The sequence below is a fragment of the Pelodiscus sinensis genome, chromosome 4 (assembly GCF_049634645.1).
Source record: "Pelodiscus sinensis isolate JC-2024 chromosome 4, ASM4963464v1, whole genome shotgun sequence".
NCBI classification, from domain to species: domain Eukaryota; kingdom Metazoa; phylum Chordata; order Testudines; family Trionychidae; genus Pelodiscus; species Pelodiscus sinensis.
The window spans coordinates 78,478,638-78,505,443 of record NC_134714.1 but is presented as its reverse complement, the minus strand read 5'-3'; the positions used below and the strand labels follow the sequence as shown (position 1 = coordinate 78,505,443).

Genomic DNA, 26,806 nt, shown 5'->3' with positions numbered 1-26,806 from the left:
ACAAAAGTCAGCATGGTTTCTGTAAAGGGAAATCATGTCTTACTCTATTAGGGTATGTCTACACTACAGCACTAATTCGAACTAACTTAATTCGAATTAGTTCATTCGAACTAAGCTAATTCGAACTAGTGCATCTAGACCTAAAAACTAGTTCGAATTTGCATTTTGCTAATTCTAACTAGCATGTCCACATTGAGTGGACCCTGAACCGAGGTTAAGGATGGCCGGAAGCAGTGCTGGCAGGGCATCAGATTAGGACTTAGAGCGTGGAGCTGCTGCTAGCCAAGGGCTGTGCTTAAAGGGACACGACCCCCACCCCGGACAGACAGTTCTCAGGGGTTCCCCGCTCGCTTGTCTAACTCGATGAGGGACAGCAAAGCAGTCCTGTCTTGGAGTGCACTGAATGCCCACACTCGGCACATGATAGCACTCAGCCATCAGCCCGGCTGCACTTGTTGCAGGCTGCCATCCGGGGGGGAAGGGGTCAATCGGGGGGCTGCAGGAGAGCTTCCACCCCCGAGGAGCCCGCAGAGCCACACCAGTCCTCCCCATCGGGGGCTCGTACCACATTCCTCTCTCACCTCCTTCCACTTACCCCTCCCTAGCCCCCCTTCCTGATGTACAAACTAAAGGACACGTGTTCAAAAATAGAAACTCTCTTTATTGAAAAAAACTCAGGGAGACTGGGAAAAGGAAGTGGGAGAGGGGAAGAGAAAGGGAGGAAGAGGGGAGCAGGAAACCTGGGAGGAGGGAGCTAGAAGGGGGAAGCCAGGGGAAGAAGGAGGAGGGGAAGTATGAAACTATGGTACGCCATATCTACATTACTGTGTACAGATGTGATCTCCTCACCCCAGAAAAGATATTTTGGCCTTGGAAAAGGTTCAGAAAAGGACAACTAAAATGATCAGGGGTTTGGAACAGTTCCCATATGAAGAGATGCTGAAAAGACTGGGACTTTTCAGCTTAGAAAAGAGGAGACTGAGGGGGGATATGATAGAGGTCTATAAAAGCATGACTGGTGTGGAGAGGGTGCATAAAGAAAAGTTCTTCATTAGTTCCTATAATAGAAGGACTAGAGGACACCAAATGAAATGAATGGGTAGCAGGCTTCAAACTAATAACAGAAAGTTCTTCACAAAGCAAATAGTCAACTTGTGGAACTCCTTGCCGCATGAGGCTGTGATGGCTAGAACTATAACAGAGTTTAAAGAGAAGTTAGATAAAGTCATGGAGGCTGGGTCCATGGAGTGGTATTAGCCAGAGGGTAGAAATGGTGTCCCTGGCCTCTGTTTGTGGAAGGCTGGAGATGGATGGCACGAGACAAATGGCTTGGTCATTGTCTTTGGTCCATCCCCTCCAGGGTACCTAGTGTCGGCCACTGTCGGCAGACAGGCTACTGGCTAGATGGGCCTTTGGTTTGACCCAGTACGGCCATTCTCATGTTTTAATGTTCTAAGCTCAGGACTCTGGGTTGGGGTCTCACTGAACCACCATGATTTTCATGCAAACCTGCTCCTGGGTGGCCAGGCTGGCAGCTATCCTGCCGTAGACGGCCACTTTCCTGTGCCTAGTGCAGAGGTCGTGGACGTTGCAGGCTTCCCCACAAACCTCGATGAGGTCCTCTTGAGGCCCCGGGCAGGCTCCTGGGAACCGCCAGCCTGGTCCCAGGAAGAGGTGGAGGGCTGGGTGGCAGTGGGTGACTGGCTCATGCCATGCCAGGTGCAGGGTCTGCTGGCTGGACGCTGGCAGGCTTGCACCTGGCACTGGCACTGTAGCCAGACCGTGCCCCTTTAATGGGTCCGGGGCAGGGAGGGGAGCAGACGAGTTTCCCTGGTGGTGCCCAGAGTGGCCACCAGGGCAAGCTGGGGAGGTCTAGCCTCCCACTAGTTCGAATTAAGTAGCTACACAGCCCTTAATTCGAACTAGTTAATTCGAACTAGGCGTTAGTCCTCGTAGAATGAGGTTTACCTAGCTCGAATTAAGTGCTCCGCTAGTTCAAATTAAGTTTGAACTAGCGGTTTGCCTGTGTAGCTCCTATTAAAGTTAATTTGAACTAACGGCTGTTAGTTCGAATTAACTTTGTAGTGTAGACATATCCTTGGAGTTCTTTGAAGGGGTTAACAAACATGTGGACAAGGGGGATCCAGAAGATATAGCATACTTAAATTTTCAGAAAGCCATTGACAAGGTCCCTCACCAAAGGCTCTTCCGTAAATTACATTGCCATGGGATAAGAGGGAAGGTCCTTTCATGGATTGAGAACTGGTTAAAAGACAGGAAACAAAGGGTAGGAATAAATGGTAAATTTTCAGAATGGAGAGGGGTAACTAGTGGTGTCCCCCAAGGGTCAGTCATGGAACCAATCCTTTTCAACTTATTCATAAATGATCTGGAGAAAGGGATAAGCAGTGACGTGGTAAAGTTTGTGGATGATACCAAACTGTTTAGGATAGTCAAGACAGAAGCAGACTGTGAGGAACTCCAAAAAGATCTCACCAAACTGAGTGATTGGGCAACAAAATGGCAAATGAAATTTAATGTGGATAAGTGTAAAGTAATGCACAGCAGGAAAAAGACCCCCAACTATACGTACAGTATGATGGGGACTAATTTGGCTATGAAAAATCAGGAAAGAGATCTTGGAGTTATCGTGGATAGTTCTCTGAAAACTTCCACACAGTGTGCAGTGGTGGTCAAAAAGGCAAATAGGATGCTAGGAATTATTAAGAAAGGGATAGAAAATAAGACACAGAATATCTTTACTGCCCCTGTATAAAACCATGGTACGCCCACATATTGAATACTGTGTACAGATGTGGTCTCCTTACCTCAAAATTACCTTAGAATTAGAGGACACCAAATGAAATTAATGGGTAGCAGGTTTAAAACTAATAAAAGAAAGTTCTTCTTCACAAATCAAATAGTCAACCTGTGGAACTCCTTGCCAGAGGAGTCTGTGAAGGTTAGGACTATAACAGAGTTTAAAGAGAAGCTATATAATTTCATGGAGGTTAGGTCCATAAAAGACTATTAGCCAGGGGATAGAAATGGTGTCCCTGGCCTCTGTTTGTCAGAGGCTGTAGAGGGATGGCAGGAGACAAATCGCTTGATCATTGTCTTTGGTCCACCTTCTCTGGGGTACCTGGTACTGGCCACTGTCAGCAGACAGGCTACTGGGCTAGATGGACCTTTGGTCTGACCCAGTATGGCTGTTCTTATGTTATGTTATGCTGCCATTGCAGCCTTCATGGTTTCTCCTCCACACCAATGGAAAGTCTGAGCTTGCTAAGGAGGAAATAGAAGAGAACTTAGGATAACATGTTCAATAAAATACTGCAAGCCAGTGCTGCATTGGACCATGAGCACAGGGCCTTGAGGATGAACATTACTGACAGCCTGAAAGAGGAAAGAGTGGTGTGAGACCCAGGATTCCTGTCAGGAAAAGGAGAGTGAAATACACTAGGACTGAATGGGGATTCTTGGAAAGCAAACACAGGTGATATGTGGTGGACATGCAGATTATTGTACATTGTCATACAACCTATAGGTTCATTCACAAACAAAATTAATAAGTGAATTGTCAATGTTCTATTTGCATAGGTCAGGAATCAAACAATTACTTCCAGACCACAAAAGACTGGGGCCCAGTAGAGCGCACTTCAATAACAGCCTCTTTTCTAACTCACTGTTAAAATGGTCTGTCAGATCATTGAGCTCTTGCATCTGGCTGTTCAAATATGTCAGATAGCTGCTCCACTCCACTCTTGGGGAAACTTTCCCTCCTGTGCTTCCTACATATTATACACATACAGGACACAGCAGATATTTGTGGACATCAATGAGAAAAGTATCCTGTCCTTGTGAGTAAACACTGCCAGAGTCCCTTCAAATGACCAACACACATTCAACAGTCATTCTGGACTTGCTAAACTGGGTTGTCAAGGTGGTTAGTATGAGCCAGGAAAGCAAGGGGTAGGCTTTATGTCGTAGGACTTCTGGATTAGTTCCTCGTACTGGAAACTCGGCCCTGAGAATGTGAATGCTCTTTAATGGAAAGGCTAACTGAGGCCCAGAACTACTTGTGACATTTTACTAGAAGATTTGCTTTCTACCTCATAGTTTAGAATTATTTCTAATCTGTTTACTTCTGTTTGTTTCCTCCTCCCTCAGTATGGTGGACTGAAGGTGATTTTTGGAACAGGAATGGATCCTCAGCTTCTTATCTCATGTCATAGAAAACTGTCAAATGTTGGTGTCAAAACAGTAGAAGTCTTTTTGATTCTCCCACTAAGGTTCAGAAATATCTGAAGTCTTAGGGATACATGGGAATATGTTGTCTGTACTATGAAAACAACTACAAACTTTCAACCTAGCAGATATACTATAAATCAGTAGTACAGGGTGGATTAATATCTTTCGTAATGCATTTTCTGAAGATGTTGAAATATAAAAAACAAAATTAAAAACAACAACAACATACCGGCATTGACAATAGCAACTGCTCCTCTTCCCCAAACCTTCACGCTTTGAAGCAGAGTAGGTATATGGGTTCTCTAAGGACACATCTACACAGCATAGCTAAAGCCAAAATAAGCTATTCAACTTCAGCTGCATCAATTGCATGTCGAAATAGCTTATTTTGGCTTTTGGCGCTGTCTATCTAGTAGGAAGTCTGAGGAAGAACATTCTTCCTCTGACTTCCCTTACTCCTTGTAAAATGAGGATTATAGAGTCAGCTTAAGAAGTCCTTCAGCTCGACATTCTTTCAACATCCAATCCTGCGGAAGATAGAAGCGAAAGATGGATTTCTGATTGATGGCGAGGTTCTTCAGATGCTCCTTTTCACAGATGACATTGTCCTAATTGCCTCGAAACCCACAACATTACAAACCCTCCTCCATGGCATTGGTAAGTATGTGAAGGAGATTGGCCTGGCCATCCATACTGGAAAAACAAAGTGGATGAAAAATGCCTATTGTCCAGAGCACATCATGCAGTGGGATGGACAGACTGTTGAGCTCGTAGATCAATATATATATTTTGGACAAACATTGCAGATGGACAATGAGTTGTGCTGGAGCTGAGCAGAAGAAGGAGGTCAGGTTGGATTGCCTTTGGGAGTCTGCATAATGTTTTTTGTCGATCCCAAACTTTCCACCACCATGAAAGCCCATCTCTTTTACCAGTATCCTTCTGGTAATGCAACATAGCTGTGAAACTTGGAACACAATGCTTATGGAAGAATTAACGCTGCAAATCACCCAAAGAGCAATGGAAAGACACACAGTGGGTGTTAAGTAGGCTACAATTTAATTTTGGAGATCTGCATGCAAGAAGCGGTATCAACAATATCATCCAAATTATGTATGATCAGAAAAGGAGATGGGCTGGCCTTGTAGCAAGACTGAGGGACAACAGATGGACAGCACATTTACTTCATTGGTATCCATGATACGTAAAAAGAACAAGAAGAAGGCCTCCAGCACATTGGGTGGATCCTTTACGGAAAATTCATGGAAGGACATGGACGAGAACTGCACATAACAGGACAGCATGGAAAAGTTGCAGTCTGCATTGATGGTGAGACTATTCTCATTGATAAAATCCCAGATCTTTCAAGTTAAGTCCAAGTATGTCAAAATTACTACTTGTTGTGTAGACGTGGACTAAGTTATTTCAGAATAATGTCAGTTATTACAAAATAACACTGCTGTATAGATATACCCGAAAAGATGTGACTGGTACTTGGCACTGGTGACAAGTGAAGCAGTGCAGTAATACCAATAAAGCTATGCCAATGCAACAGATCTGGTAAAGATGTTTTACGCAGTTGGGAGAAAACTCTTTTGTCCAAATAATAAAACCACCACCACAAATGGCAAAAGCTCTCTCACCAACATAGCACTGTGCTATGTTGATGTAACTTATGTCACTTGGGTGGTAGCATATTTGTATTCTTGACTGTCATAAATTCTGCTGACATCGGCTGCCCTGTAAACATAATCTTAGTCACTAAATTAACACAATGCCTGCACTTCCCCCTCCCACACAGCAATCCCTGAGTAAATACACATTTTAATGTAAGTGCTTCCAATTACAGGGGTTTCAAAAGAGGTGTGAATTGTGTCAGGCATTTAAATAATGGAAAAGTTATGTAGGTACATAAAGGCAATATTTGTCTCCATCACGAAGGGAGGGGGAAGCTTACACCTTAGCAGTTCTTGAAAGGCTAAAATTAGGGCTTTCATTTAACAGCAAACTGTGTTATTTTGTAAAATACTTTCAAACCCAGTATTTCACAAAAGAAGTGCAAATGGGTCCTTCATCCATTCAAAGAAAAACCAGAAACCATTGTGTAAGTTTTTTGAAGTGGAGCTCTCCATACACTTTGTTAGTATGTTTAAGAAGATGTAACATTTAAACAAAAGTTTTGTGTAACAATGCCTGTAAGTATTGCCATCATCAGATCTAACCCATTAGTACTTTTTTAAATGACTCACAATTGATGATTTGGCTTATATTCATGTGTAAATAGTGAGAAGAAAAAACACATTGAACAATGAATGTTTAACAATACAGCTGCCAGCCTCCACAGCAGAAACCCAATGCCAATCTGTTAGAACCATGTAATTGTCCTCAAATAATTGGCTTTAATAACTACAATATGACACATAGGAATAGATAACAGAATTCAGCTACAGCCAATCAAATGGCAACAAAACTTCTATGAATCCAAGTAGCTTCATGTATGTTCCCTAATGCACATTTAAAACGGGAGCAGAAAGGATGTGAAGGTCAAGTCACGTGTACTTTTACTCTGACTTCCTGCTATGCCTACCTAATGGTATCCCTAATTTCTTTTGCTCACTAGAAAGTGGACCAGTACTTCACTTGACAATTAATTCATTTTTCCCAGTGCCATTGGTACCAGGTTATGGTTTCATAAGGCAAACTAGAAGCAGATATGTAGTGTTTCCCAAAACAACAGTGGGCAGAAAATAAAGTCCCTTCTTCACACATCAAGAAAAATGTACCCCTTTTGGCTTACAGTCTCACTTGACCCCTGTGGTGGGCAAACTATTGTGATATAAATATCATCAAGGCGTTAGGGTGGCCATTGATGTACCTCAGAGGACTGTTGCATTTCATGGCTAATGATTTTTTTTAAACTTTTACATTTTTGGTAGTCTCTAGATGTGATTTTATGAATTAGCAGTGCATTTAATTTAACTCACAATTCTACGAGCAACTAGTAATAATGTTTCTGTCCTTTTCTGGCATCATTCAGAAGTCTTTTGTTCCCCAGGAAGTGAAAGTACATATCTTTGCATTCTTCTGAAACATTAATGCAAGGCTGAAGCTCTGCTTTCATACTGTTCACCTCCAGGCTGTTCCTCTTGTGTGATCATCATTGAAAAAAACACAATCTGTGTGTGAGCATTTGCTGCATGATATTGAGAATACATAGGAGCTGATCATCTTCATGTTGAAGGATATCTGGGCTTTGCTGAAAACTTTCAGGTATCTCACCTCACTCATCTGGCAGTTTTTCATTTCAGGAGAGCATACAACACTTACCACAATGCTAAATTCTTTGTACAGTGTATTTATGTCAATCTCTTTAACATTGTAAACCTGGACTACATCACAAAATTCTTCAAAGGGCACAGCACTTGCAAGAACTAATTTGGACACTATGCTATGAAAGCTGTTTTCAGAGAAGTCACGTAAATATTTTTTGGTTCTTTTAGAACCAAAAATTTAGAAAGTCACTCTAACATTTATTTACCTCAACTTGTGTTAATTGCTTCAGTCTGTTGTTCTCAACAAACACAAAAAACTTGTTTCAAATTCTTCTCCCAAGTTTCTCATAGATTTCAGTCATTAGCTCAAATGACTTGGTCTATAAAGCTTCAGTATAATCTGTGAATAGTTTCAGAACATGGATGAGAAAGAGAAAGTAAAGTTTAGCCAGTTCATGGGCATTTCCCTCATATCTGAAATATTTACACAATATTTTGGGGGAACTCATTCTCACCTAAACTCTGAAAGTAATTTGTCAGAAGTTTCCAGCATTTCAACAACTGATCAATAGATGGAAACAGAGAAAGCCACCTGGTCACAACATGCAATAGATTGCACTTCTCCACTTCAACAAAGTCACACAACCCCTTCAACTGTGCTGTTCTATTTGCAGAAATGCTGAAATGAGCATATACCTTGAGAATGATATTTTCTATATCAATATCAAGGTTTCCCGCAGCATGCCTTGTTGTGTTGTGCAAAACATGAGCCAGACAGATGGCCGCAGCAATGTCCTTTTGAGGGTTTTTCAGTTTTCATTAAACACTGTTGTGCTTTCCATAATTAACATTTGCATTGTCAGCTGTATATGCAGAAAGTTTAACCAGGCCAAAACCAAAAAATTCAAGTTGGGTTAATAACTGTGTTGCAATTGCTTCTGAGATTTCCTGATTATCATTGTAAAAATCCAGAAGAACATGCTGTACCCCTTTCTCAAAATTAAAATATTTCAGAACTAAGGGGAAACAGTTTGTTGCAAGTTTGTTTTTTGGCATCCGTTGCCAAAGAAAAATAAAGGTTGCTTGATTTGCAGTAATCCAAATGCTTTTGACCAGAATACAGTGATAGAATGTTCTCCTTCAGTACTTTCAGCTATGTTTTTCCACACATGAAATTTTTCACAATGGTGGAGTCATTGTGGATTTCTTTATCAACTCTTACACTACAGTCCAAATTTCTATACAATTTGTGATGCTTCACAGTATGGTAGACGTTGCAAAACCTTGCATATCAGGCCCTTATGCAGGAATTTCTATGGGGGGGGGGGTGCTTTTTCTGTAAATGTGGGCTGCAAAGGTATGAATACATCCCCTATAGTCCCCCAAGTAAGTGGGGAAATCAGCCCCAGACTTCCCCCAGCCAGCCAGAGAATTGGGGAGGGAAGATCAGGTAGCACGCTGTTCCTGCGTTTCCCTGGCTGGCCAGAGCATGTTTACTTGGTAGACTGTAGGGGGGTGCTTTCACACCCTTTGTGCTCTCACCCCCCACCACCACCACCAACTGCTCCCGTACAGGCCTATATTTCATCCTGAGGCAACACAGAAGATTTGAACATTTGGCAAAAAAGACAACATACCTGCACTTTGAGTGTTCAGTTTGTACTTTTCTGACAAAATGTGATGTAGAGCTACCTTTCCTTGGCTTCTGACAGCGATGTGACAGTGACACAGGGTACAAAATGCTTGATGTTTATCCCTTCTGCTTTTCACTATGGGCTTGTCCCGTAGCAGGAGGCTTCTGGGTACACGTCTGGCTCTGTCAATCTGTCTCCTCACTTCCTCGTGTGGGTATCGCAGTTTACAGAATGCTTGTTGAAGATCCAAGCCCAAGAAAGAAACCAACAGAACACCACTGGCCATCACCTACAGTCCCCAGCTAAAACCTCTCCAACGCATCATTAGTGATCTACAACCCATCCTGGACAATGATCCCTCGCTTTCACAGGCCTTGGGAGGTAGGCCGGTCCTCGCCCACAGACAACCCGCCAACCTGAAGCATATTCTCACCAGCAACTACACACCGCACCATAATAACTCGAACTCAGGAACCAATCCTTGCAACAAACCTCGGTGCCAACTCTGCCCACATATATACACCAGCAACACCATCACAGGACCTAACCAGATCAGCCATACTGTCACTGGTACATTCTCCTGCACATCTACCAACGTAATATATGCCATCATGTGCCAACAATGCCCCACTGCTATATACATCGGCCAAACAGGACAGTCCCTACGTAAAAGAATCAATGGACACAAATCTGATATTAGGAATGGCAACATACAAAAACCTGTAGGGGAACACTTCAATCTTCCTGGACACACAATTGCAGATCTAAAAGTAGCCATCCTGCAGCAAAAAAACTTCAGGACCAGACTTCAAAGAGAAACTGATGAGCTACAGTTCATCTTTAAGTTTGACACAATGCATGCATCTGACGAAGTGGGTCTTTGCCCACGAAAGCTTATGCTCCTACACTTCAGTTAGTCTATAAGGTGCCACAGGACTCCTCGTCGCTTTTGCTTTTCAAGAGCCACTCTGAGTCCTTGTCAGCATCAGTTAATGTAATCAGAAAATATCCACCAGTATAGCTGAACCAATGGTCTCAAGAGGTCATCTAGTCCAGTCCTCTGCATACCTGACTAGACCATTCCTGAGCAGAAGCCTCCCCAGAAATTGAAATGGGGGGGGGGGCGAATTTATAGGGGGGGGAGTGTCAGGGCTGATAAGGAGTGAGACCATGAGGGTAAAGGTGGGCTGTATGGCACCATAGTTCACAAAACTGGGGGGGTTGTTGAGGAAGTTCAGGGGAGGTATACACCCCCATGGGGGGTGTAGGGAAATCCCTGCCTGAGAGGTGTTTGTGATATTATCACTGGCATTTTTTGCTATAGTTCCCTAGTGCAAACAAGGACATACAGACTTACCTTTAGGGACCTGTGTGTGAGGGGGTTCACTCACCACCATGACCCCCCCTGCCATCTGTCTTCCGGAATTGGCTCCCTTGGCAGGTAGGGTGCTTTCTCTGGGGTGGTGTCTCCCCTCTTTACTCCCGGCTGCGGCGTCCTCTTCGCCACACTGCCCTCCGGCAGTGCCCAAGTCTGTCTCTGAGCCCCCCTTCCGGGGGTTGATGTTCCTCCAGCGGGCCTTCTTTCAAGCCCTGCAGTCTGGGGATTTGCGGGCCAGAGCTCCCCTAGCCCTGCCTGGCCTCCCCAGCCCTGCCCTAGCTCCAGGGAGCCTCCTCCTCCCTCAGCAGCCAGGTTCTCACTGCTTTCCTCCACAGCAGCAGCCCATTCTTTATTATAGCGCCCAGCTGGGCCCTAATGGGCTAGTACCGCCTCAGCTGGGCTAAATTCCCCGGCCCTGGTTCAGGCCGGGGTCTGCCCTTAAAGGGCCAGTGCAGGGCGAGCGCCCTGTCACACAGTGCATAGAGAAAGGAAGTTAAGACTAATTATACTAGTTATGCTGGTTAACTCCTGAAACTAGTTATACTTCCCATCCCTACATTCTGTCTCCATCAGAAAGAATTTTGCTTTCTCTCCAATTACACTTTTAACTGTTGTTTGTGTCAGCCAATGGATATTTTATTTAAAGAAGAAAATGGTCTGTTTTATTTTTCCTTTAGAAAATTGCAGACCAGTTTGAATGCTTGTGGATATTTACATTACAAAAGATGATATAGGAAACAGCCATCTACACCATAATAGTATCTCTTTTGTAAAGCACTTAATTTGTGCCCATCATCTCTACACAGCACTGAATAGTGTATTCTCAGCTCATAGGAGAAGGCGGGTCATCTCTCTTATCCATTCTAAGTTGACATACCACTTACAATTAATAGAACTGAACAAACTGGAGGAGATACATCCTGTTCCTTAATGAAAGGCTTCTGCCGCTGTATCAATTTATTTGCCTGTGCATCTTTCACTCCAGCTCTAGCTCTGAACTTCCAGTTCCTCACCAACAATTGCTTGGGTGTTTTTAAAATATATTTTTTCTATCCACATAGTTCCATTAGCCTACAAATCAAGTGAGGAGCTTTTTGGATTTACTATTTTTAATTTCTAAAAGCTATTTTTTGGCTCCTTGTTTTTGGCTGGATTGAATGTTCTTCTGATGAAAGGCCTATTTAGCAAGCATAAGAAATGTCAAGCAGAATCAAAGAACCGATTAGCAGCAGCTGTATATATGGCTATACCCTTGGGAGTAGTTGCTTGCCCAGAAGCTTGCAAAATTTAAGAAAGATTTCCTTTCTCACACCACTTACAATTCTGAGTGTAAAACCCAGGTTATAGGACTTTGGCTGTTCATGGAATTGCAGAGTACACTCTGAAATGAAGCTGTATTATTTAACAAAGTTTCTCAGCAAAGTAAGCTGTAGAATCCTGTACGTTTCCTGGATTGAACCTCCTTAGCAAAGACAATCAAGTTTACAAAAAAAAGTCAAGACACTGTAGTATATTTGTATTTCTCTTGGGGAAAAAAGAGAAATTAAACCTTACAAATGCTATGTTTCAGGGATATAAACTATACTGAGTCTCCTTTAAAATGCCATTTCATCCTGGGAGTTAAATTCACATAAAGGAATGAAACAAAGCATTATTTGTTACTGTGCTGGATATCTTTGAGTTTTTCTCCTTAAAGGGATCTTTCACATGGAGACAAGTAGAAAACATGAACATTAACACAAAAAAGCAATTCACGTTGACAATAATTATCCCTGTTTCTCAGCCTTTACTGAAAAATATGTGATTGGACCTGAAAAATGTTCTCATTTCTAGCCTAGCTTCATCCTCTCTTCCATGTGCAGCGGTGACACTATCATTTAGTTTTTAATTTTTAGAAAGATATGAGGATAAGCTAGAACAGCAAATCTAATGTCTCACCTCGATTTGAATGCCAGGGGGCTCCAGTCTGACACCTCTTGCTCCAGGACAAAGCCAAAATTACAAGGTTCCTTTTTTTTTTTTTTTGCCCCAAGAAATTAGAATAAATGCAGCCAAAAATTGTGACATTAGCAGTCCAGATGCCAATTCCTGCCTATGCTGCAGAGACATCAGTAAGAATTTACAAATTCATAGCCATAGAGCAGACCTTTTTGCCCGTATATTAGTTTTGCTCAAAGTAGGTATAAGTCTAAAATGAATTTATATAATGTTTGGACTCTTATGAAATGCTTATAAATTGTTGCATGCATTAATATCTCTTGCAATGTCTGTATTTCATACTATAAAAGTATATGGACATTTTGCTTTAGAAGTTTAAAACTGGTTGCTCTGAACTTGAAAATGGGAGTCATTACATCCATCCATTCACCAATCCATTCAAACGGACTAACAAAATCAGATGGGCAAGGAACAATGTTGTACAAATGATTGGTTAATGACCCTATCACGCCTGGGAAATACAATGTGCAAGGAAGCTTGTCTTTGGATTTAAAAGCTGAATGGAGGAAATAAAACAAAACCACAGGAACATTTTCCATCTTGTTGGCTCTTTGAACTCTGACAGGGTCAGAGACTCTATATGGAAGCCAGAGATCCCCAAGGATTGCCTCCTGAGTCTGCCTTGAAAGAAAGTTTGAATTGACAGATCACCACCCCTCTTTTATTTTTAGGATTTAGATGTATGCTTGCTTTACTATGTAAATATCTCTTTTATTTTTTTGTCCTACTTAATAAGCCTTTAGGTAGTTTGTTGCAGAAGTTATCTTTAATGTAAGATGTAGCCTATAGGGCTATCCTGCTTGCTTGTCTATAGATATATTTCCTTATAAATTTCTTATTTCCTTATGGTTTTTATTGTATATTTATTATAATAGGCTACAGTAAGTTTATATTAATGTAGTTTTGGATATAACACTAGGGTCCTACAAGCTACATCTTGTATGTTGAACTAAAACAAAGTTATCATATCTGTGTCTGGGACCTTTCATCAAGATAATACAGTTGGCTTATGTATGTCTGGGATCTTTCACATAGATAGCAAAATAAACATTCATATGTTTAGGAACTTTCACCTCGATAACGAAGCAATCTTTAATGGCATGGGGCTTCCAAGACCGCAAACTTAACAGGTATTTGAAAACCCCCAAATAACTGGTTAAGACCAGTCCAAATTATTAGTTAGGACAGAAGTAACAAATTTTATACCTAACCACAAAAGGGGCTGTCATGGCTCCTTCCCCAGTCTGGCATGATAAATGCAGAAGTGGGGGCCTGCAAACATACCCCAAAGCCTTATCTACCAGACTTTGGTATAAAGCTTCCCCCCCAAATCTTAACAACCTAGATTTTGGGGATAAAATCCGCTGCCACCACCCAAGTAATAATAAAGAAACCACGGAAAGACTACTTGGGAAATCTCACCCCCTAACGTAAAACCAGGACACAAAAATTAACCAATACCAGGTTAATAAAAAAGAAAAGAGAAAGAACTTTTATTATCATCACAATATTCCTGTTTCAAGCATAATGACTTAGATTAAAAAGTCACAAGGTAATACTCATGGGGGGAAACTCCACCATGGGCCTAGATCTTAGTTACAAAGGAGAGCAAAAAACATTTTTAAAAAGTGCACAGACATCAGATCCCATTTCCCAAACCATAAAGCAATAAAACCTAACAGATTTATCTAAACTTTGCCCGACTCACAGAATAGTGAAGAAGAGTCTATTCTTGAGGGAGACATTCTGTCTGTTTCCCTCAATAATTGGAGCAAAACGGCCCAGGAACAAAGAAAGGAGTAACCCAAAATTCCTTTGTCCCAATTTGAAATTACTACCTACATTCCTATTGGCCAGCTCTACCTGGTTTAGGTATAGTTAATCCCTTAGTCCCCAGACTGCTGGCTAACTCTCATGATCATGACAGGGGCCATGGTAACCAATTGACATATAAGATGATAAACATATATAAATTATATATTGGCCTATACAAAAAGATACTTCAATCATTAGTAAGGGGAAGAAATATAAACAAGGAGGAAAGAAAACATCCCCTACTGATTATGTATCAAACATAACATTAGTGTAACATATTATAAAAGTGGCATCCCAACCTATGGGCAGTAGGGCTGTGTCCAGACTCAGGGTTTTTTTCGAAAAAAGTAGCCTTTTTTCGAAAAAACTTCACCTGCATCTAGACTGCAGCCGCGTTCTTTCGAAATTAAATCGAAAGAATGCGGCTTTTCTTTCGACGGCGGTATACCTTTCACGAGGAAGAACACCTTTTTTCGAAAGTGCTCTTTCGAAAAAAGGCGTTCTTGAATGCAAACAGGGGTTTTTAGAAAGAGAGCATCCAGACTGCCTGGGTGCTCTCTTTTGAAAAAGCGGCTTGCATTTTCGAAAGTTCCGCTTGCAGGCTAGACGCTCTTTTTCAAAAGAGGCTTGCAGTCTAGACATAGCCTAGGAGAAGGAGATGTAATCTTCCTAGAGATGTGCTAGAATGATGCCCACCAACGATGATGGGAAAACTTATGGTGATGAAGAAGATGTAGGATAACTCTTTAGATTGTTCTTAAAGGAATGGTGTGATTATATGGAAATATAGTTGTCATTCCCTATTTATTTTGTTAAGTTGGGGTGTTTGTGACTGTACCAAATGTCTTAAACTATATTTGTAAATATACAAGAGTTCCTATTGTGTGAGTGACATCAGGGTTCCCAACTACAGAATAATTTAAATCCTTGGCCTGACTGTGGGACAAGAACCTGTCAATCCTCAAAGTGGTAACTGGGAATTCGTAAGTAAACTTATATAATCAATACACAATCTAAAGATCAAGCAACAAATATCTAAGGGTACATCTACACTAGCCCCCTAGATTGATCTAGGGAGGCTAACGAGGGTGACCGGAATTGCAAATCAAGCCCGGGATTTAAATATCCTGTGCTTGATTTGCATGTTCCCGTCTGGTCGCCATTTTAGAAAATGACTAGCCTGAAGTAACTGCCCGCGTCTACACGCGGCAGTGAAACGAGCTTCTGATTTAAAGCCCCTAATTTGAATTAGGTGGTAAACCTCATTGCAGGAGGAATACCACCTAATTCAATTTAGGGCTTTAAATAAGAAACTTGTTTCGCTGCTGCATGTAGAGGCGGGCAGTTACTTCGGGCTAGTCAATTTCTAAAATGGCGACTGGCCAGGAACATGCAAATCAAGCGCAGGATATTTAAATCCCGGGCTTAATTTGCAATTCCGGTTGCCCACATTAGCTTCCCTAGATCGATATAGGGGGTTAGTGTAGACGTACCCTAAGGTATCAATTGATCTGAATTAAGTGACTGGCCACTTGGAATGGAAAGCCCACTGAATGTGGTGTGATTTTTTGTGCAAGCAGTGACCTTTATTACAAAATCCACTTTGTCTAGGAGGAAAGTTATACAGGAGTATCTAAGAAGCCTGTCTGTGACCCTATGGTACGACAGTTAAAAGTTATTCAGGCATTTGCGTTTGTTATTGGCTTGGTGAAATATAATTATAGAAGCAGTTTGGGGTGTCTGTACTATTTTGAAAGTTTATCCTGAGGTAGATACTCCTGGTCATAAACCTCTCTAGATAGTGTGACAGAGACAATGAAAATCTCAGGAGCTCTGTCATCTGACCACTTTGGCTAAGGCACAAGTTTTTAGCACTATTGAATCCAAACTCAAACCCTGAATCATTCCAAAATCCAAACTCTGAACCAGAATAAAAGTATTTATGGCCTGAGTCCTAACCCAAGCAATTTCCCACAAGCTCAACTTTATGTGTAATTACTTTGAGGTAGCCTGTGGGAAATTATCCTTTAAACTCAGTTCAGGTTTAGCATCTCTGTTGGCAGCCAAGATCAAATGGAGAGGCTGAGAGAAGTTAAAGAAAAAATACTCTTCCTTAAGTCTTTCTACCCTGCCTACTCACCCTCCTTCATTTGCATTTTGAGGCCATTCTCTTCTTTGATCTTTCCCAGATTTTTCTTCCCTACACTTTGTACATCTATTCATATATAATCCTTGCACCCCATTTTTCCCCTTTAAGATACCATTGAATCCAACAGTGTTATGTAATATCCTTGGCATTTTCAAGTATGAGAAGAAGAATTTAGGTGGGCTTTCATCTTGCCCTGTGGTGTTTTTTTCCTCTTCTTCCCCCATCTTCATCTCATGTGTCTGCTTTTTCTCCATTCCTTTCTTTCTCCCTCCCTCTCCTGTCTGTGGGAAATTTTAATTTCAAGCCTTGACACAAAACAAGCTCAGCTAACAATAAAAATAGCTGGGTTTAAATTAAACAATTTTTAGGCTTCCCAAGCCTCCAGTCATCACAAAATTTAGGCAAAACTGTTTGAGATTATGTTGTTTCATTTTGGCTTTTCAATGAATTTTTTACAACAGCTGCTCACACGGTCTGTCTTGTAGATCCTACAGAAATCTCAGTAGATCTCATGAAGCTAAAGACAGCGTGAGAGAATAAAACGTAGACATGGATTTTTTTTAAATTTTCCACTTACCATATAGTTATGGACAAAACCAGAACTCCAGAGTAAACTAAGCAGTAGAGGAGAAATGCATACAAACCATAACTTTTTGATGGAACCTTTCTGGATGGAGACAAACAACAGACTGACAGATTTGTAATGAGTAGACTTGCCAGTTTAATAGGAGGAAACTTAGATGTTCTTACAAACTACAAAGACTTTGAAAGTAGACAAGCTTCCTTTAGTACCTTTTGAGTAAAGAATTGCTTGAAACACAGTAGGTAACCAAACATCATACAATGGATTTAGAGCCCAACTGCTTTTTAACAAGATGAATTCTATCTCTGTACTATTATTGGCAATATTATTATTGATGATTTTCAAGCTGTCTTAATACATCTATTAAACTGAAGTAATTGCTGTGTATATTTTTACCTTTGACTCACATAGAGAAGGTCAAATTAACATAAGAAAATATGAAGTACTGACACATGTTAATTATCATTCCTTGCATTCTATAGATAGTTTAACTGTCATTTACCATTTCATTGGTAAATGGGTATTTCCAGTGGGAACAAAGCTGTTCATACTGACAGCCAATATGGGAAATCATAGATTTACCTTAAGTTATTGGAACTGTTGTAAACTAAGGTCCAGAAGTTCATGTCAATCTTCTTCCCTGGTGCTGACTAAGGAGTTCAAAATATAAAGGAAAGTTACAAATTCCATTTCAGAGCTAAGCAGTGAAAGGAGCAAGCTTTCCCCTCTGTGTCCTGTTGCCAAACTGCAGCTGACAAACAGCACTCAAAACAAATGTAATTAAACAATGGAGAAAAAGAAGAAAAGCAGTGACTGCTGAAAGGGCAAGATGTTTGACTAAACTAGAAAGGAAAGAAAACAGAAACCTGTCATCTTTATAAAGACCATATTGTAAGTCGTCAGATTCCATGAGGATGAGTAATATAAACACTTTGCTCTATCTGCTCTGCATAGAGAATACATTACAGAGAGGTGCAGTATCAGATATCAACATTATTTATGAATAGTGAAGCCATGATGGAGTCATGCGGGCGCATTTGAATGAGCCATGATAAAACCTTTACAACCAGATCATACCATCACATATACGTCCCCTTTAAATATTGTTGTTTTATCCAGAAAAAAATAGTTGTGTGACAGCTTAGATAATGGTAAACATTTTTACGGGGCTATATTTTCCCATATACTTCCATCTTTAGAGCCAAGTTCCCCTTATTCAATGAAGCTAACTGCATAGAACGTTGAAAGCGAGAAGAATGCTATTATTTTTAATAAACATCTAATGTCCTAAAGTCCAATAGCTCATAATGCTACAAAGTTAGAGGCAAATTTGGTTTTTCCCTTTGGAAGTGGAAGGGTCAGGAGAGTTTCTTGGCTTTCTAATCATGGAAAACTCACATATCTACCATAGTGGGCCTTAAGAAACAAGGTCTTGAACAAGTTCTTTGTTTAGGGTCGGATACTAACCCTCTTGCCTGTCACATTAGTGTAATTTTGAATGAAGAAGTTTCTACTTCTTTAGTCAAACATTTTGCCCTTGCAGCAGTCACTGCTTTTCTTCTTTTTTCCGTCGTTTAATTACATTTGTTCTGAGTAATGTTTGTCAACTGCAATTTGGAAGCAGGACACAGAGGGGAAAGCTTGCACCTTTCACTGCTTAGCTCTGAAATGGAATTTGGGGAGCAAAGTCAAAGTGCTCTTCACACTGGTAATCCTTATCAGCATCAAATAAAGTCCGCTAGCTATTTTCTTACTTGATCCCCTGGGCAAAGAGTAATTCAATTACTCAGGATCACTTTCTTTCTTATGTTTTCACACACATGTCTTAACAATTTCTGTATTTGCTACAATATTTATAGTTATTACTGCAAACGCGACAAAAATGAATCAGATAGGTTCTTTGCAGACATTGTCTTGTATAATACATAATTTTGTTTCACCTAGCGTGAATAATGTAGTGATGTGTATTATAAATAATGTGTGTGTGGGGGAGGTGCACTTTGTGATAACTGGGCCTACAAATTTACCCAAGTTGTTAACTGAACTACACAAAAGGAATGAAAGTTCATAAGATGTCACAATAATCAATAAAAAACAACTGTTAATGGGAGAAAGCAAGACAAAAAGCCTGAATTAGTTCAAACATAAGGGTTTATTCAAGGTCTGTGTTAAATTCATGCTGGTACACAACAATAATGGGACCAAAGATCACTAAAGCAAAACTGGCATATCCAAAATTGGCCTATTTGGTCAGTTGGCTATACTACCCATCTCTGCCTTTTGGGGTCCTTAAAAAACAGACTTTGGGGGAGAAGGCAGGATACAACAATAGTGGCTAAGTGAAAGATGAGAAAAGGGGAAGGCGTGAGCTTCATCATCCTGGCTACTATCCCACCCATGCCCTGGTACTCATTCTAATCTGGAGAGTTGTCCTATTCAGAATAGGTCAGAGCCAGAGACTCTGATGACATTGCCACTCCCCATGGGCTGAAGTTGAATCCCAAAAACCACTTATCAGGTGAGACTTCATCATCCTATGCCCCACTATGCATCCTTTTCCTTCCCTGATTAATTCCTTCTCATTGCAATCTTTCCCCTTTTCCCATTTGTCCATTAAAATAATCTGGCTTAGCTGGCCAAAACTATCTATGTATTTTGCCATACATCTATAGACCAGTGACCAGAAAGCCAACCAACTGTAATAGCCTAAACAGCCTGCCATTGGTACAACTTTGCGAGTCACAGTTGCTAATAAACCCCAAGCTGCAGCTGTGTTTCTCCAGCAATAAGGCTGAAAGTGAGAGTCAACATCAGAGACAGAAGCTGCTGCTGCATTGTCAGTGTTTGATGACATTTTCTCTCCCTCTTTTGTGTGTATTTGTCTTCTTTTGTGTTCTCTAAAATGTAATGGCACTTTACAATGTAAAAGTTTCAGCTCATGTAAACTACCATCTTAGAGCTTGTTTACACAGGCAAATTTTATCAACAAAAGAGTTTGAGTGTGCACACTGCAAGGCAACTTTAGCCATGAAAAACAACTGTTTTTGTCAACAAAAATATTTGACCTATATGAGGGACTTTTGTCTTTTCCCCTCCCTGTGTTGTTGACAAACATGCAGTGTTGACCCTTAAGGCATTTCATTGCTTATTCTTCCCTCCAGGAAGTGACCCACAATTCCCAATCAGCCCCTCTAGTCAGCAGTTTGAACTCCACTGCCCTACAGCTAGCTGACCAGCTACCTGACCTGGCTCTTTGGAAGCACCACAAAATTTAAAACCCTTTTTTGATGTTTGATTACCTAGAACCCATCCCCTCTCCTGCATGCTGGCTCAGTGTGCAGTTGTTTCATGATGTCTTCCCAGGTGCCCATGCCCGGTTATTGCACAAAAAGTTCCCTCGATTGGACTGCCATGGAGCTATTGGATCTGATCAGTGTATGGGAAGAGGAATCTGTGCAGTCCCAGCTGTGAGTGAGCCATAGAGTCTGTGACATGTACAGGCAATTTTCTTGAGCCTTGTGTGAAAAGGGGTATGAACAGGACATGCTGCAGTACAGAGCTAAGATTAAAGAACTTAGATAAGCCTATGCCTCTGGTGCTTCACCAAAGACCTGCCATTTGTACAAAAAGCTGAACGAGACCCCACTTCTACCAAAAGCTTTGTACTTGGAGGGCATAGAGGCAGTACAGGGCCTAATCTGGAGGCTGAAATTGTAGATAAGGTCGAGGTATGAGGACCAGGGGTAGCCTGAGGTCACCAAGTATGTCTGACAACCAGGAACTGTCCCCCCTTGCTGATGGACATAACCAGTCTGAGCAGCCACATTCCAGGGACCAGGAAGCAAGGAATGAGATGCAGAGAGTGAGGGTATGTCTACACTACCCCGCTAGTTCGAACTAGCGGGGTAATGTACGCATACCGAACTTGCTAATGAAGCCCGGGATTTGAATTTCCCGGGCTTCATTAGCATAAAGCCGGCGCCCGCCATTTTTAAAAGCCGGCTAGTGCGAACCCCGTGCCGCGCGGCTACACGCGGCACGGGCTAGATAGTTCGAACTACGTAGCCATTCCGAACTATCTGTACTCCTCGTTCCACGTTCCTCGTTCCACGAGGAGTACAGATAGTTCGGAATGGCTACGTAGTTCGAACTATCTAGCCCGTGCTGCGTGTAGCCGCGCGGCACGGGGTTCGCACTACCCGGCTTTTAAAAATGGCGGCGCCGGCTTTATGCTAATGAAGCCCGGGAAATTCAAATCCCGGGCTTCATTAGCAAGTTCGGTATGCATACATTACCCCGCTAGTTCGAACTAGCGGGGTAGTGTAGACATACCCTAAGTGATTGTGGCTTGTGGAATGCAGGGCTAAGAACATGGGAAAGTGGGAGACTGGCTGTGTTTCTGTGAGCTGCATGTATCTGTGTAGCTAATCCATATGGGCAAGCAGCATGTTGATGCTTGCCTTAATTTCAATGGAATCCTCCAGAGAGATTATGGAAACTTTTGGAGAGGTGTCAGGTCTGTTCGCCATTCTGGTACTCCGAGTGCAGAAGATGGGGGCCTGCAAAGAGCTCAAAAGGAAAAAAAACCTTTTGTCTCTATAAGCACTGGTTACAAAAATCTCTCCCCCACCCCTGAATCACAATACACAGATATTGGGGAATCGCTGCCACCATCAAGTGATTTTTATCCCTAAAAAAATCAGGGGTGAACAGTTGAATCCACCCTCAGAGATACCCCAAGCTCTTTTTCCCTTAAAGAGCTCAAAAAAGGAAAGAGAAAAACAAGCTGCAGTCTCTAGTAGCTGACCTCTCAATCTGCAGATACACATGTAGACAGACAAATCTTCAAGGACACAAGAATCAAATTAACACATTAAAAATGATTTTTTTCCAAAACAAAAGGTAAACTTGATAAAGCATATATTTGCTAGATGTTACAGAGCGACTACGGAAAACAAATTAAAACACAGAGAAAAGTGTCTGTGCATAGGGCTAGATGGTAAATGGGAAGGGGAGGCATAGATTCACACAGAGCAGTTCAAACTAAACCACAAACTAAAGAAAAATTACCCTGAACTAGATTAACTTTTCCCTTTACTTACTTCCAATTTTCTCTTTGTTCAGTCCATTCCCATGCCCCAAATTCCTTGGAGACATGGTAGTCCTGCATGGGTTTAAATCATTTTGTGTCTCTTAACCCCTGATTTTTCTCTGCTCCACAAAGAAAGCAGACAAGGAATTTATATTCAATTCAGATTTTATCCTTCTATCTCGACTGGTTCTCCCAGCCATCTGGGCAACACCTTTGCTAGCTACATGAGTTTAACCCCTTAGTCACTGGGTGCTGGTCAGCACTCCTCCTGTCCATTACAAGAGTCACTTGTACATTTTCTGTTTAAGATTCCATGACAGTACTGCTTTGACCCCTCCCCCATTGCAGGAGATTTGCTCATACAACTCATCAATCACTTGTGCAGGAGCCAAAGCAAAACATAGGTAGACTGCATAAGGAGCAAAGTGAAAGTCACAAGCCTGGAGAAGCTGTGCCCTCATTTCCTTGCTTACTCTGCGCAAGAAAATGTTTGCCACAATGTTATCTGACAGAGGACATTTGTGGGATAATTAGGTCTATGGTACTGCAAAGGGAATTTTCTAGCCCTGGCTGCAATTTAAGTTGCCTGTGGGCACAGATTACACAACCCCTTTACCCTCGCTCACCATAATTAAGGTGTTTGCAAATATATGTTCCTTTCAAGGGACAGTGAGTGAATATGGTGGGAAAGGGGCTTGTACAAATGAAAGGATACAATGTAGGACTCAATATTAACAGACGCCTCTTTATGCTTTGGTGGCCCTGTTATACACTACCTTGGAATGCTTGCTACAAATAAGATGATACCCTCACAGAAATAAGGAGGATTTGGTTTGTGAAGTGCTAAATCAGTCATTGAGTGAGTGCAGAGTTCAGGAACAGCACTTGGAAAGGAACTTAGGACCCACAAGGACAATCAAGCTTTTGTCAGGCAGGCCACAGAATGCATGATCAGAGTTGTGGAGGAACAGATTGAGATCCTAAAGTACTTGGAGAAGCAGTACAGTGAGCTAACACAAGTGGTCCCCCACAGGAAGATTCAAAATTATGTGCCCCTCACTACACCAGCTTCCAAACAACAATTGCCACCTGATTCTCCATCTAGAGGGTGATTCTCTACTCATTCAGGTGTCCTTGCATCACAGGGTGGGAGCCACTTCAGCACATAGGTCTAGGATTGTTGCTTTATGCATTCTAAAGTTCTGCAGCCACTGGTCCTGATTCCACACCTGCATGAGGATGCAATCCAACCAATCAATGCTGGTTTCCTTAGCCCAAGAGCACCAGTCTACCCTGTATAGCTGCTCCGTGACTGACAAATCCAATGACAGATTGTGGCTGTCCGTATCGTGAACACTATCAAAGACATTTCTTCCTCTGAGACTTGTTCCTCTGTCAGTAACTTCAAGATGATCTCTACTGCCATGTACAAGGTCCTCATGAGAGTTAACAGAGCATGCAAGAACTGTGGGATGGATCGAGTTTTTCTTACTGCAGATGCCGGAGTGCACAGCAGAGAATGGCATTTGAAAAAAAGGGCATGAAAGAATGACAGAAACCTCTGAACAAAGTGGTGCCCGATGGGATATTTTGCACCGTCCCAATATCCTCCATGCTCTGTTCCGAGGTGCCACAACATCTAGTGATAGAAGTAGTTGTCAGGCACTGTAGGATGCATACCCATAGTGCATTGCTCCTGGTATTGACAGGGAAGCTAAAGATGTGGACACAATCTGTTGTCAGAGGGAGAAAATGTAAACCTGCTTTAATTACATTGGGTTTTTTGGGCCACTTTTGTGTGTCTTAATGTTTGAGTCTATAAGAGTGGTTGGCTTGGATAGGGTACTAAGCCTAATCCTGATATTGTGACAGAACTGCAAAATTCCATCCCAATGTAGGTAAACAATATTGTAGTGTATTTGAGAGATGTCACTCAGGGTATGTCTACACTACAGAGTTAGTTCGAACTAACTTAGTTCGAATTAGTTAATTTGAACTAAGCTAATTCGAACTAACGGGTCTAGAACTAAAAACTAGTTCGAATTAGCGTTTTGCTAATTCGAACTAGCATGTCCACATTAAGTGGACCCTGAACAGGCTTAAGGATGGCCGGAAGCAGTGCCGGCAGGGCATCAGAGGAGGACTTAGAGCGTGGAGATGCTGTCTCAGGCTAGCCGAGGGCTGCGCTTAAAGGGACACGACCCCCACCTCGGACAGACAGTTCTCAGGGTGTCCCGCTTGAAAACCAGTCCTGGCTTGGAGTGCCCTGAGTGCCCACACTGGGCACATCACAGCACTCGGCCATCAGACCGGCTGCACTTGCCGCAGGCTGCCATCTGGGGAGAGGGGGCAATTGGGGGACTGCAGGAGAGCTTCCACCTCCAGAAGGCTGCAGAGCCAGTCCAGTCCTCCCCATCGGGGGCTCGTACCCCATTCCTCCCTCACCTCCTTCCACTTACCCTTCCCTAGCCCCTTTTCTTGATGTACAAAATAAAGGACAATTGTGTTCAAAAATGGAATCTGTCTTTATTGAACAAAACTCAGGGAGACTGGGAAAAGGAGGTGGGAGAGGAGAAGAGAGAGGCTGGGAGAGGGGAGGGCAACTACAATAATCAGGGGTTGGGAACAGGTCCCATATGAAGAGAGGCTAAAGAGCCTGGGAATTCTCAGCTTAGAAAAGAGGAGACGGAGGGGGGAAAGAATAGAGGTCTCTAAAAGCAGGAGTTGGGTGGAGAGGGTGCATCCAGAAAAGTTCTTCAGTAGTTCCCATAAAGAAGGACTAGAGGACACCAAAGGAAAGGAATGGGTAGCAGGCTTCAAAGTAGTAACAGAAAGTTGTTCCTCACAAAGCAAAGAGTCAACCTGTGGAACTCCTTGCTGCAGGAGGCTGTGATGGCTAGAACTAGAACAGAGATTAAAGGGAAGTGAGATCAAGTCATGGAGGTTGGGTCCATGGAGTAGTCTTAGCCAGGGGGTAGGAGTGGTGTCCCTGCCCAAAGTTTGTGGAAGGCTGGAGAGGGATGGCACGAGACAAATGGCTTGGTCACTGTCTTTGGTCCATCCCCTCCAGGGTCCCTAGTGTTGGCCACTGTCGGCAGACAGGCTACTGGGCTAGATGGACCTTTGGTCTGACCCAGGACGGCCATTGTAAGCTCAGGGCTCAGGGTCGGGGGTCTCAGTGGACCCCCTTGATTTTCATGCACACCTGTTCCTGGGTGGCCAGGCTGGCAGCTCTCCTGCCCTAGCTGGCCACTTTCCTGTGCCTAGTGCGGAGATCGTGGACGAGGTCCACGATGTCTGCACTAGCCCAGGAAGGTGCCCACCTCTTGTGGTCCCGGGCAAGCTCCCGGGAGCCGCCAGCCCGGTCCCGGGAAGAGGGGGTGGGCTGGGGGACATCGGGTGGGTGGCTCTGTGCCGTGTCAGGTGCAGGGTCTGCTGTCTGGGTGCTGGCAGGTTTGCACCTGGCATGGGCATCGTAGCCAGCCCGTGCCCCTTTAAGGGGTCCGGGGCCGGGAGGGGGGCAATAGAGTTTCCCTGGTGTTGGCCAGAGTGGCCACCAGGGAAACCTGGGGAGGGCTAGCCTCCCACTAGTTCGAATTAAGGGTCTACACACCCCTTAATTCGAACTAGTAAGTTCGAAATAGGCTTAATCCTCGTAAAATGAGGTTTTCCTAGTTCGAACTAAGCGCTCCGCTAGTTCGATGTAAATTCGAACTAGCGGAGTGCTAGTGTAGCGCCTATGAATGTTAGTTCGAACTAACGTCCGTTAGTTCGAACTAACATTGTAGTGTAGACATACCCTCAGAGAGGAGAAAGAGATGCACTCAGCTCTGTGACTGAAAGAGAGATTTGCAGAAACTTCATATATGCATAATGCTTCATCCTGTATTGTATTAGATGTATTCAAGTTGGCAGGTGTGAAAGATGGGAGGGGTACCACTTGTAAAGGGTTAAACTCAGATAATCTCTGAAAAAAATTCCAGGAAGTGTTGGCAAAGAGCCAGAAGAGCCAATGGGAAGAAAGTGTTAATATCTGAATTGCAAAACAGGTTGCCTGTTTCAATCTGCTTTGTGTGAGAGAAGCACAAAGCAACTCTGAGAAAGACGGAATGAGCCTGGGAGCCAGAAATGGAATTTACAGCAAAAACTATGTCTAGGGGCATGGCTAAACTACATCCCTCTTTCGAATGAGGGATGTGAATTAGGCAGATCGAAAGTGCAAATGAAGTGTGGATTTAAATATCCCACACTTCATTTGCATAATTGTGTCACAGCATTCTTTCAAAAAAGAGTATTTTGAAAGTGAAACCACTGTCATTGTTTGAGTACAGGATCTTTTGAAAAAGGGTTTTTTTTTTTCAAAAGATCTGCATCAGACAGCAGTTTCACTTTCGAAATACCCTTTTTTGAAAGAACGTTGTGACTCAATTATGCAAATGAAATGGAGAATATTTAAATCGCTGCTTCATTTGCACTTTTCATCTGCCTACTTTATATCCCTCTTTTGAAAGAGGGATGTAGTTTAGACATAGCCTTAGAGAACAAAACCTTGACGCAACAAATGTAAGTAAACATGGATTGTTTAGTTAGCTGCCATCAGATTAATATATTTTATTTTCTGGCTTGGAATTCCT

At 42.4% G+C, this 26,806-nt stretch overlaps 1 long non-coding RNA gene across 4 annotated transcripts in view; it reads left to right on the top strand.

Annotated features, from left to right (window-relative positions):
• LOC112546024 (uncharacterized) overlaps positions 1–6,062 on the top strand; it is a 103,423-nt gene extending 97,361 nt beyond the window's left edge. For all 4 annotated transcript variants that reach the window (XR_012903520.1, XR_012903519.1, XR_012903517.1 and 1 more), the window contains one exon: positions 4,171–6,062. This is a non-coding gene — a long non-coding RNA (uncharacterized LOC112546024). The remainder of the gene's footprint in view (positions 1–4,170) is intronic.
• The last annotated feature ends 20,744 nt before the right edge of the window (positions 6,063–26,806 follow it).